General features: G+C 44.6%; 1 protein-coding gene across 1 annotated transcript in view; it reads right to left on the bottom strand.

Moving 5' to 3' along the window:
* Window positions 1–13,554, bottom strand: part of ZNF385C (zinc finger protein 385C) — a 163,577-nt gene extending 150,023 nt beyond the window's left edge. The window contains exon 1 of the mRNA XM_053362302.1: window positions 13,411–13,554. The gene's annotated coding sequence lies outside the window, so the exon portion shown is untranslated. The remainder of the gene's footprint in view (window positions 1–13,410) is intronic.
* Window positions 13,555–14,195: the final 641 nt, after the last annotated feature.

The following is a 14,195-nucleotide window of genomic DNA, read 5'->3' as shown; positions in this document are numbered from 1 at the left end:
AGTTTGAAAGCACCCCCAGGTGCAAGTAGATAAATAGGGACCGCTTACTGGCAGGAAGGTAAACGGCGTTTCCGTGTGCTGCGCTGGCTCACCAGATGCAGCTTTGTCACGCTGGCCACGTGACCCGGAAGTGTCTGCGGACAGCGCTGGCCCCCGGCCTCTTGAGTGAGATGGGCGCACAACCCTAGAGTCTGTCAAGACTGGCCCGTATGGGCAGGGGTACCTTTATATAAGGTTCAAAGGGACGCGGGTGGCGCTGTGGGTTAAACCACTGAGCCTAGGACTTGCCGATCAGAAGGTCAGCGGTTCGAATCCCCACAACAGGGTGAGCTCCCGTTGCTCGGTCCCTGCTCCTGCCAACCTAGCAGTTTGAAAGTGCAAGTAGGTAAATAGGTATCGCTCCGACGGGAAGGTAAATGGCATTTCCGGGCGCTGCTCTGGTTCGCCAGAAGCGGCTTAGTCATGGTGGCCACATGAACGGGAAGCTGTACACCCGCTCCCTCGGCCAATAAAGTGAGATGAGCGCCGCAACCCCAGAGTCGGCCACGACTGGACCTAACGGTCAGGGGTCCCTTTACCTATATAAGGTTCAAAGGAGCAGAGCGCCAGATGCTTTGAACGAAATCTCCCATCAGTCCCATCCAGCGTGGCCAAAGATCATATATGATAAGATTTGTAGTCCAAAACATCTGCCGAACATCAGGTTAGTGAAAGCTGCAACACCAACTTCCAACTGTGTTCCCTCCTGCATCTATTTAATGGTTAAATTAGTCATTGGGGAGGTGCTTTTCCCCCAGTTTAAGTTACCCCAATCTGCTGAGAACATGAAAGGGCGAAAACACAGGTACCTGGCTTTGGATACAATTCAGCACGTACTATTTAAAATAGTAAGTGCATAAATTTTATGAAAGAAAATAAATGAAAACAAATATTCAGAGCATCTTCACATAACACTTTAAAGCAGCTATGAGTATTTCTCATTATGCCATCTGTGTGCATGTATGGATGGTGTTAAAATAGGACAGAAAGCCAAAAAGAAAGAAAGAGCCATTTTCAAATTAGAACATTCATTCCAGCCATTGACAGGCTGGTGCTGGTATTAAAGATACGGTTCATACAAAACCCAGTTTGGACAGCACTTGTGAAAACAGCTCCAATCTTGCCTCCATATAATTTAAAATCCATTATTCCTTGCGTTTTCCTCAGTGAATAGGTTGAATCATCATTCCCTCACTTTGTCAGAAACCCTTTAGGATGCCTGAGGAAACTGTCAGCGTATCCCTTCCCCCATCATTCAGTTTACTTTATTTTGGGTTAAACGCCAAACACCTTCAGCCACTGACTTCTCACTTCTGAAAAAGTGTACATCTTTGCATCTCTCTTCCAAATCCTTTTACAGCCTGTGAACACATTCTGCTGGAAATCTAGTGTCCAGATCTGAACACCGAAAGGAGGTCTTTATTTCCTAAGACTTGGAACAAAGTCGTCACCCCAAAGGCAAATTAAAACTTCAAAAGTGCAGGCCCTTTTAGGTTTCAGCCTCAACCCAAAGGAGCTATTTTATTTTCCTCTCACCCTACCCTCTTCCTCCATCCACTCACAAACCAACTCCCTCCCCGTTATATACCAATAAACATTTGAAAAAGAAAACAAAGTCTCCATTTCACACCATGAATAATTAGCCCCATAAAATGCACTAGTCAGAAATAAATACCAAACAGCTGATACAAGGGAGTCTGACAGTGTTAAACTTCTATTATCGTTTCCCTTTCACCTCTGCACAAACAGGTAATACATACCTATACCCATAAAATCACTGCCCCTCATCCCAGGAATATCCTTTAACAAAACCACTTTGTGTTACTGCTAACCCAGAGGGAGCTGCCCAGAGTGGCTAGAGCAACCCAGTCAGATGGGTGGCATACAAATAAAATTAATAATAATAATAATAATATCATTAACCCAGCAAGTTAAGTTCTTTGACATGTCCACACTATAAATGGGGTTCAACTGTCACAGATTTCTCTCATTTCTAGGACTGCCATAAAGAGAGAAAGAAAAATCCGGGGGGGGGGGGGAATCTATTAAAAACAGAGGATATCTGGTTGTGGCAGCCCTCATACATTACAATAGATCAAATACGTCAATATAAATACAGCTTTTACATTCCATGTGCTGAAGATCACAGCAGGGGCCCAGCATAATGTGAATACAAACGTTTTTGAAGCTTTATTTGCTTGAACTACAGGAAGGCAGGATAATTTTGTTGTTGTTGCTGTTGAAAGACAAAACCTTATCAGAAAATACCCCAATGCAAAATCCAGAGAGACAGCAAATAAACTGCCGCGACCAAACCGAATTATCATCCTTGATAATGTCTGGTGGAAAGAGGGGTAATCTGCCCAAAAGGACGGAGGACAAACTCTCAAATGTATCTTACGCCCAACGACGCTGTTCTCCTCTGATGGTCCACTGGCACCATTTTCTCTTCTCCCTAGCTGTGTGATACTAGCAAATCAGGGATCCTGTAGCGAGCCAGATGATGTCACACTGCTAATGTAGCCAATCAAATATGGCTATATAGCATCACTGAGGGCAAAGAAAGCCATATTACCTTCTGGTTTCGCCAGAAGCCGCTTAGTCATGCTGGCCACATGACCCAGAAAAACTGTCTGCGGACAAACGCCAGCTCCCTCGGCCAGTAAAGCAAGATGAGTGCCGCAACCCCAGAATTGTTTGCGACTGGACTTAACAACTGTCAGGGGTCCTTTACCTGTACCTTTTAAGGGTGTCTTAATGTGCTGCAGAGGTGCCATCCTCACAAGGAGAGGCCAGAAGATGGGGGAGCATCTCCAAGTTACTGAGGGAACAAAGGGATGTGTGATCTTCCTCCTACGATTTCATTTGGGGGGGACACTCCCCTCCAAAGCACTGCTGAAATGGGGTTCGTGTTTTGCACCACACAAAACACTTCAACCCTAATTAACAACACATGAAAACTAAATAAATATAAAAACCTCTTCTTATTTAAACTTACATTGAACACACACTCAAATCACAGGGGGTCAGCAAACTTTTTCAGCAGGGGGCCAGTCCACTGTCCCTCAGACCTTTTGGGGGGCCGGACTATATTTTGAAAAACAACAACACAAATTCCTATGCTCCACAAACAACCCAGAGATGCATTTTAAATAAAAGGACACATTCTACTTATGTAAAAACACGCTGATTCCCAGACCGTCCGCAGGCTGGATTTAGAAGGCGATGAGGCCGAATCCGGCCCCTGGGCCTTAGTTTGCCTACCAATGCTCAAATCACTTAACTTGCTCCGAACTGTCCCAAGATTCTGCTAATCACTGCCTCCTTGTTGGTGAAATTACCTCAAGAAAGCTCATTATTTGCTCATGTACCTTCGAACTATGTTTTCACAAAAGACACTGTAAAGTACCCTTGATTAGGGGCGTCAGAGACTTTTGACAGAAACGGGAGCAGAAGCTGTTCACTTATTTGTCCCATGTCTGGAATGGAAATCGGTCCAGCGAACAGAATTGGGATTCACTGCTGCTGCTGTTTTCTGTCTGCAAACAATACATAATTGATGGGTGTTTTCGTTTTGTTTTTAAAACCCATTTGGATTGTGTTTCCTCTGCACGGAAACGAATGGTGTGGAATAATGAAATCACTTACACGATTAATCGCGTAAAATTCCACAACAGCAGGATGAATAACGTAGTTTTTGTCAGAAGTCGAAAGGCAGCAGGTCGGAAAAGGTGCTGTGTGAGGTGAACATGGGGCAGAACAGAAATCAGCGACTTCTTTGGTTCTCTTGAATATTGTGTAAATGTTGGGGGGGGGGGACGGCATAGGACTTTGAAATGAAAAACACTCTGGAAGCGAGGACTGCTTCCATCATAGGCTGAGCAAGATCCAGCCGCTCAGCCTCTTGCCTCAGAGGACCCGTTGCCTGCCAACTGCTGTTAAAGGAAGATGGTTTCCATCACAGGCCAAGTGAGATCCAGCCACTTAGGCCCACTCCTTTCCTTGGAGGGAGCAGGCGCTTGGCATGACACAAAGGAAGAACAAAGACCAGGAATAACCCTGGCTTCGTATGCACAGCATTTTATTGAGCGGACAAGCGGAGACCCCCCCCCCCGACCCTGGGCGACACCCGCGTGGAATAATGACTCAAGACAACGTGTTATGGGATTAAAATTTGGCCACAACTTTATTAAAGCTTCAGATGTAGGGAGACCTTGGCTTAGGCATTGGGCCTAAGTCCCCGGCCGGGGATCTGGGGAACATCAGGGTTATCCAGGATATGTGGGGATTGGGCTGGCTCTGGAGAACATCTGTTCAAGCAGAGAGCCTGCCCCCCATTTCGCCACCATCGCAGGGGGGGGGGAAATAATCTTTTGCAAGGCGTTTTGAGAGCCACTCAGGGCTATTAAGTGGCACAGAAGTATTTGAATAAATGAAAAGTGTCAGGGAGCGCAAGTCTTGAGTTCAGCCTACTGAGCAGCACACAGAAAACCTTTTGAAGCACAGAACTAAGTAGGACTGTACAATGCAAGGCCTCCCAAACTGCACCTGGCTGCATGAGATCACTGGGCTGGCCAAGCCTGGTACAAATACCCCCCAAAACCCTTTAAAAGCAACAATCCCAAACCTGCTTTCAACCCTTGCCTGGTGAATAGAACACTACCTTCTGCATTTTGCATTTCAGGCTGAAAACCAAGCCGCACCTCAATTGTACACAGCTCCAGAAACAAGTCAGTACATATTTCCAGGGCCATCTTTCTAGCCTGGCCCAGTCTATACACACAGTATGCACATTTGGGTTCATGGAGGCTTTATAACTGGACAATGGCAAAAGAACAATTTTAACCCATGTGTTTGTATCAGTTTGTTCAGACCTGGGTCTGTCCCAATCACATACAAAGAAGCTTTTATCATTTGATATTTTGGTGCGTTCCTTTACTGTACTTTGTTGGAAGCTGCCCAGAATGGTGGGGCAACCCAGTCAGATGGGTGGGGGTACAAGAAATAAATTATTATTATTATTATTATTATTATTATTATTAATCATAGGGTTGGTCCATTTCAACAAATGGCTCTACCTCTGCTTAAAAGGAACACTAACCTCCACTGTTGCACAAGGATTAAAATATATACACTGAAACCTGTCATAATCCTCGCCTACATTAAAGGTAAAAGAAAAAAGAAAAACCACATTCCCAACGTAGATTCAGTGAGCAATTTTAGATTCATTTGTTTGTCTCGTGTGTTTGTGAAATATACTCAGAGTCGCAAAGTGATTTCATGCTCTTTATTCAGCTCATAGTGGTGAGGAGGAATGAATGAATGTCCCCTCAAAGTATCTGCTTTATATACATTATTTACACAATGGGCTGCACGTGATTGGCTAATTCCGGAATTCTACTGTAAGCCAATCAGGTTGTGGATTCACTTCTATCTGGAGCATGATTGGGTGGTTCCTGCCAACCAATCATACTGCTGCATTGTTCTAGGACCAATCAGACTGCTGCCTTTTGGATCCTATTGTTCTAGGACCAATCAGACTGCTGCAGTTTGGATCCTATTCAACTCAGTACATAACAGTTTGGCTGTTTATCTTTAACAGAGATTCAGATTGCTGGAAAGTGGCATAAAGAAGAACGAAGAGAGCTGCTTGTGAACCTAGCAAATGTGTACATGTATTAAAATGATGGGTGTTTTTATTGTTGTTGCTTTTAAGCTTAAAAGCTTGACTGCAAAAAAAGGGGGGGAGTTAAATGTGTCAGATGAAAACGTTTTTAACTAAGGCCTCACTGCTCAAGATTGGTACAGTACAACATTTGGCATGCAGCAGTCTCTTCACTTGATGGCTTTTTGCTGCTGTGGCACACTATCACTTGCTGACCGCGTGTTGTGTAATACCGTGCACTTCCCCCTCCAAAATTAGTCCAGAATCCTTGCCACACAGCAGTTATTACAGTGGGAGGCCGCTTATTAGTGGGTGTCCCCACCCCATGCTTTTGAGGTGTGACAAAAGGGGGTGGGGAATATAAAATACTCTGTGGTACTTCATGAGATGCAGCAATACAGTTGCACAAGGCAAGCAGCACCTCAAGGGATGGGCACATGCCTACCTCTTTACAATCCTCAACTTCAATTTGGAGGGAGGGTAGATTTGTGGTCAGAAACAAGCCAGAAAATGGGACTGCATGTACTTTCAAGTGCAGTTTGCATTCTGCAAATATAGACATGTGTCTGGCTTACCATTCGATCCCTGCCATATGAAGATACATGTTCCACATCCTTTTACAGACATTACGGATTTAGGGCGGTGCAAGCAATTCCCCCCCCCCAAAAAAGTGATGAGATGAGGCGGCGCAAAACAACAACAACAACAACTTATATTTATTTGGGTACCTACTGAGAAGCTCCATAAAAAAGCAACTATGCTAAAGAGAATTATAGTGAAAATAAGAAATTTGGGAGGGGTGTGCAAAATATTATCCCCACCCCCGTCCCCTCTCCAATCCTTTATTCAGGTGTGGCATTCTGTTCTTTATGTCACTTGCAATCTGGGGACCAACATTAATATTAGGAGATGAATTTCATGTTCAGAGTTTTTATGCAACTATGTCCACAAGGACAGCCTTGTTCTTCCCGCAGCTGCTATGGGCTAAAACTCTTGTGATAAAAAGGCCCTCAGCTGTGGGGGAAATGGTTGCTGTTGCTCAGAGGATCCTGCCTTTAGGCGGGCACTCAGATTGGATAACATTTGAGGCCATTTCCTCCTTTGATTCCTTGACAAACAGCTTGAGGGCATATTACCGGTTCTGGTTATTACGCCTCCCGGCAGACTTCCAAGAAGTTTCTGAAACATACAGGCGTTCTTTATGACCGTTTGTGGGCCGTGTAAAGAAGTTCTTATTTGTCCTCACCAGTGCAAATTGACATTTCTCAAGATCATGGACATAATTCTTGACAACGGATAAAGAAATTGCAATTGCTGCTTGAGCAGCAGTCTTTGTATGTTTCAATCAGTCTAAAATTATGGCAACACAGTGCCTGGCCAGCTCCTCTGCACTGTTCCAGAGTTGTACATTCTGTTTGTTTTGTACGATTCAAGCCTTCCTTCCAGGTTCTGAGCAAACTCTAACTCAGGGAAGGGTGTGGAGGAGGAACACCAAGGGCTACTTCACTCATATAAAATCACAGCTTGCGGGAAAGAGGTAGGTGTTTGTACTCAAACACAAGACAGCAACTTAAAAGGCATGCCCTGTCTCAATGCCTGGATTGTGTACCGCAAAAGGCTGAGACCAGGGAACAGCTTGTTTTGAGTATAAAATGGGTACCAAACCGAAAAAAGTTTAAGAAGGGTGGGGACAAATTCCAGGAAGGACTTTGCTGACATAGGAGCTGAAAGACATCTCTTTTTTTTAATTGCAGACTTTGCTGAGAGCCTAGCAACACTAAGTAATGGCTCCGTTTATGGAAGTGTGCAAACTTTATAATGATCTTGTTTTCAACTATAACACCTATCATAGCTGCCTCAGGCAAACAGTACAGGCCGTTCAGCGTCCGCTTCTGAAAGGACAACTGTTCAGTTCTTGGGGAGAGAGAGAGAGAGAGAGAGAGAGAGAGAGAGAGAGAGAACACCTGCATATACCATTGCAATAAATTAAAGCAAGCAAATATATGTGCCTCAATGATCCCCGCAAGTAGTTTTCATTTTTTGATAAGAAGAAGCTGGGACCCTCGACTGCTCTTGTCTCACAGCTGGTTTCTATCAAAGGAGGCGGTTCGGGAATAAAAACCCCCTCTTGTTTACCATAATCATTTATTGAGTGCGTCCAGCGCATCAAAGTAACATGCCAAATTGTCTGGAACAGCACCTACATCTCTGAATTCAAGTGCGGCTGCTTCCATCCCTGCTAGATATTTGCATATGTGCCGCTCTCCGCATACCCTCCGCCTCCTTGCTCTGCCCATCATTTCCCCATAATCACAGCATTATCTATTTTTCTCTCCACTGTATGTCTTGTCCCACACCTCTCTCCCATGTGAATAGCAAGTGCTGTCATTCCCCCCCCCTCTTTCTCTCTCACTCACACACCTCTGTTAAGCGCCGTGACCAGGTATCTTTAAAGCAGAGATGAGAGAAATGCCCCTGAGGAATTTCACTGGTGTTATCAAAACTTTTACAGCGTCTCTTGAAATTCACTGCTGGTCTAGTTGCTAATAGCATATTCATTCTCTCTCTCTCTCTCTCTCTCTCTCTCTCTCTCTCTCTCTCTCTGTGTGTGTGTGTGTGTGTGTAGGGGGAGAGAGACACACTACCTCAATTTTCACACACAGCTGGAAAAATGTATGCAGGAATTCTGTACTTCTGTGCTGCATATTTTCTTTTCAACCTGCAAATTTCACTTCAGATCCATGGGTAAGGTTTCTAAGCATGCGCGCGCACGCACAAAACACACACTGCACACCACTCCTCAAATAGTCCATTCCATGCCCTTTTAAAGGGAATATAAAACCACCGCAAGCGCTAATCTACATTGCATAAGTAGCCAAATTAATTGAATAATGTATCTGAAAACACAAGGGGACGGCTGATCTCTTCTGTTTGCAGATTATTTCTCTTGGTTCCCCACTTCCGATCACTGAGCTTAATTTGCCAAAGGCGTAATTACTTTATGGGCACAAAAACTATAAACGTTATGGACCAGCTGCCAAGGCTCTCAAACAGTGTGCTCTCATGAGATTCTAACAGGAAGCCCAGCCTGAAGGATCTCTTCAGCGCTGCACTCAGAGCACGACTATGAGGCTGAAGTCCAGGGCCCCCACCCAGCAGAAGGAGCAGGAGGTTTGGAGCCCCCTGCCCAAAATCAAACAGAGTTAGCTAACCCCATTTTAAAGTAAGCAAAGCAATCAATGCACATTACTACCCTATGTCCACAGTCTGAAATTATCTATGTGGCTGAAAGGGGAGCCTGTTAGGGCTGCGAGAGACCCTTGCCTGAAATCTTGGAGAGCCACTGACAGCCAAAACAGGCTGGCCCAACACATAATAAGGTAACTTCCTATGTTCCTTAAGTGCCACCCATGGTTTCAAATAATAACAAAATCATACAACAAAATCAATCTGCTACAAGCGGCGATAACGCTCCCACCCACCCATCCCTTTTGTCAAAACTACTTGCCATACAGCTGGAAACTTTATACACGGACCTGGTGATGCAAGAAACACAACAAAATCGTAACTACACCTACTTTTTATAATGATGTTTGGTTTTCCATTAAGGAACTGCAATTGGTCTGTATTTTTTAAAAGCCGATCGTGATTGTGTTTGCATGTACTGCAGTAACTTTTTTTAACGGAACTTCTGGAGCTGAAAAAATTACTGGTGGTGGTCAAACCTTTTATTCTTAAAGACTTGGTTTTTACGGATAATTTTATTTGTTGCCGTACAAGATGTAAAAGGAAAAAAACCAACCACAGATTGATGTCAGATAAATGGATTCAAAGGACAAGAAAGAAGCTATCTGTTGGGATATTCAGGTTTTTTAAATAGATATTCTGCCCCCCACAAATGATTAATGCTGTTTTAGCAACAAATCAAATATTAAATACCAATACATCTAAATCTGGATCTGGCATGCTCATACAAATATTAATGACTTAAGAATAATAAACAAAAATTAAGAAGTTGAGGTGCCCCCTTGCTTTTTATTTCAATATTGAATTTCGGGGGGGGGGAATCTGAAATTGCTTTTAAAAACACACACACACATTCCAAAATAACACACACACACACACACACACACAAATGCCCCACTAAATTTGTATGAAAGCTTCTTACAGTTCTAGTACAGAAATCCCGTTTTTCTCAGTAAAGTAAACTGCACAGCTTTGGTCAGTACTGAGGTTTGCAAGGGGGACTCTTTGAGTACATTCCACCCCCCAACTAAGGTACCTGCAGTTATAGCTACACTTGGGCTCAGGTTACACATTTGCAGAAATACAAAATACAAAAAAAATGAGATGTGCTGACTACTGAAGCACTAAAGATCTCATATGTACACTACACATCCAAACAGCAGACAACTGTATTTTGTATTGGGAAACTGAGACACACAAGCCTTATTCAAACCCAAAAAAATCCATCACATTTTTTGAGGAATTGTTCCATTTCTTGTTCAGCAGCTTGCTGTAATTTAAAAAACAAACAAACACTGGATCTAAGAAAGTGTTTGGATGTTTACTATCCCTTCCTTTTTCTTGTCTGATTTGTTGCGAGAAAAGAGGCCCATAGAAGAATTTATTATTATTATTATTATTATTATTATTATTATTATTATTATTATTATTATATTTAGACCCCTCCCACCTGGCTGGGTTGCTGGAAGAAGATCCTGCCCTGTTAACATCCCTGGGTGTAAATTGTCCAAAACTCACATATGGGAGCACCCCAAAATGTTTGCCATTCAGCAGCAGATTTTGGGTGCTTTAATGTCCAGTAAAGTGACAAGTTTGCAAAAACCTGTGATTGCAAGGTATTCTTGAAGCAAACAGGACTATATTATACTCCTACAATTCCCAACCAAGGACAAGCTCCTTTGGAAGGTTAATAAAAGTGTCAAAGCTTCACTGTGAACAATCTTTATCTGTACCAGAACCGTTATTGTACAATTAACAGTCATCCTACTGGTGCCCTTGAGAGAGGGGAGGAATCATTGTCCCATCTTCTTTTTTAATAGGATTAATGGGTAGTGGAGAATTCCCAACCATAGGATGTGACCCAAATAAAGAGAACACATCGAGAATGGAAGCCAAGTTTTTGTTAGCCTGATAGATTCAAACACACAAAAACACACAAAAATGACTTGCAAACGTTTGCTGATGCAAAATGGTTGATGTTGGGTTAGCTCCAGAGTTCAAATGATGCAGTGTGGGTCAGCTAGTAATTTAAACTGGATTAATTTTTGTTGAGGTGTGGGGCTGTAAATTGCCCGGCAATGGACACTTCCCCACATAGCAGTTATGCAGAACTCAGCCCATAAGCCCAATATGAAGCTGTATGAGGAAGAGTTGTGTCTAACTTGAAAGTTTATATGGTGTTAACCAACTACTTTCGTTGTCCAATTTCACCGGACTAAAATGTGGAAACGACTGAAGTGAGAGAGAATTCTTCATCAACCTAGTGAAGAATTCTGTCCAGTGCCTAATGAATTCTTTACTATGCGTATTTCAAAGTTAGCACAAGCCGACTGAAAAAAAATTATTATTATTATGCTGGGTTTGGCCACTTAAAGAGCTCTGTAATGATCACACTGAAACGCTATTAAAACTTCTTCAACCACTGTAAACGATTTTGAGCCTTTTCAGTTAAACGATTCACAAGGTGGTCTGCTTGGCTAAGATATGTAAGGAAATATATATTATTGATCCAGCTTCTGCTGACACACAGGGTCTTTTAGATACACAAAAATGTTGACTTAAGGGTGCAAACCCAATCCCATTTTTTCAGCATCGAGTTCACTCCCATCACTTAATTTGAGAAGCGGTGTACACATCAATCCTGCTGTTTCTAATAAAATGCTGCATTTTTGTGCATCCCGCCCCCCCCCCCGCCAACCAGCTTCCATCCAAATTGAGACAAACAACTTGCATTTTAAGCTGGTAATACAAACACATCCTAGAAGTTCTGTGTAGCTGCTGAGACTTGAGTAACTCAAAAAGGTTGTGTTGTGTGTATATCTACAGCAAAAGAAAGTAGGGCAATTTGCTTATCTTTCCCATTGCTGAACTGCTTGTGTAGCTCAAAAGACCACACAGTCATATATCAGCAGCACTTGGTGCACTATGAGGCGTTATCTGCCTTTTCCGTTGCCTGATTGAGAGATCTGTTACGTCAAAAGCTTGCATACTCTTGCACCAAGCATCAACGAGACAGAGGAAGCATTTTGTTTGCAAAAGCATGCAAGCTTGCAGCTTACACAGCTCACCTTGTCCGGGGGTGTTGGTTCTGATTCAGTGATGCAGTCTTCATACCCTGGGCCACTAACTAGGTTTCCAATAATCAGAAGCTTACAATGAAGAATGAGAAACCAAGTTTCAGACACCTAACATTCACTAAAAACGGTATTGTAAGGAGTAGCAACAAATGAGGACTATGTGCTTTTGAACATGTCCTTCCATTTGGCTAAAGTCATGCGTCATGCAGTTCATAGTCCCACGGTTTGTATCTGAAATCCCTTGGAACCACAGTCAAGTTAAACAAAAAAAGTGTCCCAATACAGAGTTTTCCTACAAAATGACCATTCTTGGGTCACCGACTACCCTTCTTCTGCAAAGACATTCCACCTCCTGAAACATGATTTTTGGTTCCTATTAAATAAAGCATCTTTACACGACTGCTGGCCTGCAGCACACTAACACCTTGTTCACGAAACATAAAAAAATTACAGGAAAATCAACGCCAGTTGGGAGAGGAGGGCCACCCCACCACATCCAGACTCCTGAGGAGGATAGAGGAGGGTTTTCCAAAAGTTCCCTTTGCTTCTCTCTTACAGAAACCGGATCACTTGGAGAGATAAAACCAGGTGAGAGCAGGTATAGATGGAACAGAGGGACAGAAGGAGAAATAGGCAAGAAAGTGAATTGCAACGGGAGGGGGGGATCAAAGAGAGAAATACATGAAGGGGGGGGAGGAACTAGGAAGGGAAGGCTTGAAAGTGGAATACAGACAAAGACAAACAGACTCCTTCGAAGCTTAAAGTATCTGTTTGCAATGAATCTGTAATCCAATATCTGCTGAGAGATGATATTCCCAAAACTACTAAAACGGTTTCAGGATTATTTAAATTGAGATTTTTAAAGTTAAATTTAAAACTACTTAATGGTGGCTACCGAGTCTTTCCGTCTGGATTACCCACGTTTTATGGATTTCCCCCTCCCTTTCTTCTATGAATTTTATTGTCGAAATTATGCCAATAAAGGCTGAATGAATGACAGACAGCGAAAATGAATGGAAGGGACTGATAGGTAGGAGCAGCGACTGGCAGGAGATGCAAGGTTCTGACGGAGGGCAGGTGGGTGGGTTAAGATGGGCTTGCCCTCCTTCCCTCTTTCGAAAGCGTTTCCCCGGTGCGTGGGGCACGCAGAAGTCTCCTGCGTGCTCCTAAAGCCCACTTTTTCTTCTCCCCCACGCACACCTGCCCATGAGTTAACGGAGCAGCAAAGACCGGTCCCGCCTCCTTCGCCTTTTGCACAGCCAAACGCGATTCTCCGGAGAGGGGGAGAATCCTTGCAAGCGCCTAGATGCACACACCTCTTTATACTGCCCACCCACCCCTTCTCCCCCACCCCACGCACCCAGCCCCCCAGATGCAGTTTACCTGGCCAGCTGCTGCTCAGCCGGGCATGGCTTGCAACATCTTCTCCTCCTCGCGGGAAGCTAGCAGGTAGCAGCAAGCAGCGGCGCAGCGCCCGCTCTAGGGCAGAGTGCGCGTGCCAACGCCGCGCGCCAGCCTCCCCGGACCCTTGGGGACGCGCACGCGCGCCATCCCGGGCTCGTGGGGGGCGTAGCTGCCGGCCGCTCCCCCGCCTCGCGCTGCCGTGGGGGGGGGGGGGAGCCGTGACCCGGGCGAGCGGGCCAAGCGCGACAGCTGCACCAATTAGCGCCCAAGGGGGGGAAACGTTTTGCATTGCTGGCTCCTTGGGGGGGGGTAGGTGGGGAGAGGGAGGGGAGAGAGAGGCATCACCCGCCTGCCTTCAGGGATCCGGGAGTGTTTGCTTGCTTGTTTAGCCTAATCACCCCGGGGGGATCACCCAAAATAAATAGCAGGGGAACCAAACCAGAGCTGGAGCCAAGATTTTTCGCAAAGGACAAAACATTGGAACCAACTTCTAGGGGCCAAAGTCCCTTCGCCCCCCCCCCCCCGCCCATAAAATATTTGAGAGCCCCCTCCCCAAGCTGATGGGCATTGCCATTCAAATGGTGTGCATGGGCCGTGTCATGTGATTGATTACGCAGCACTGGGCTTACCTGCCGGCCTACCCCAAAATTTTATTCAGGTTGGCACCCTTGGGGCAAGATGGGCCCCCTGTCTCCCCACGCCCCCATGTGCTGCAGCTTACTTTGACAGCTGGAACCCAGGAGGTGCACTGGAGGGGAGGACCA

This window comes from Podarcis raffonei, chromosome 13 (assembly GCF_027172205.1).
Source record: "Podarcis raffonei isolate rPodRaf1 chromosome 13, rPodRaf1.pri, whole genome shotgun sequence".
In the NCBI taxonomy this organism is placed as follows: Eukaryota; Metazoa; Chordata; class Lepidosauria; order Squamata; family Lacertidae; genus Podarcis; species Podarcis raffonei.
Note: the sequence above shows the minus strand (reverse complement) of the source record. Positions and strands in the feature narration are given on the sequence as shown.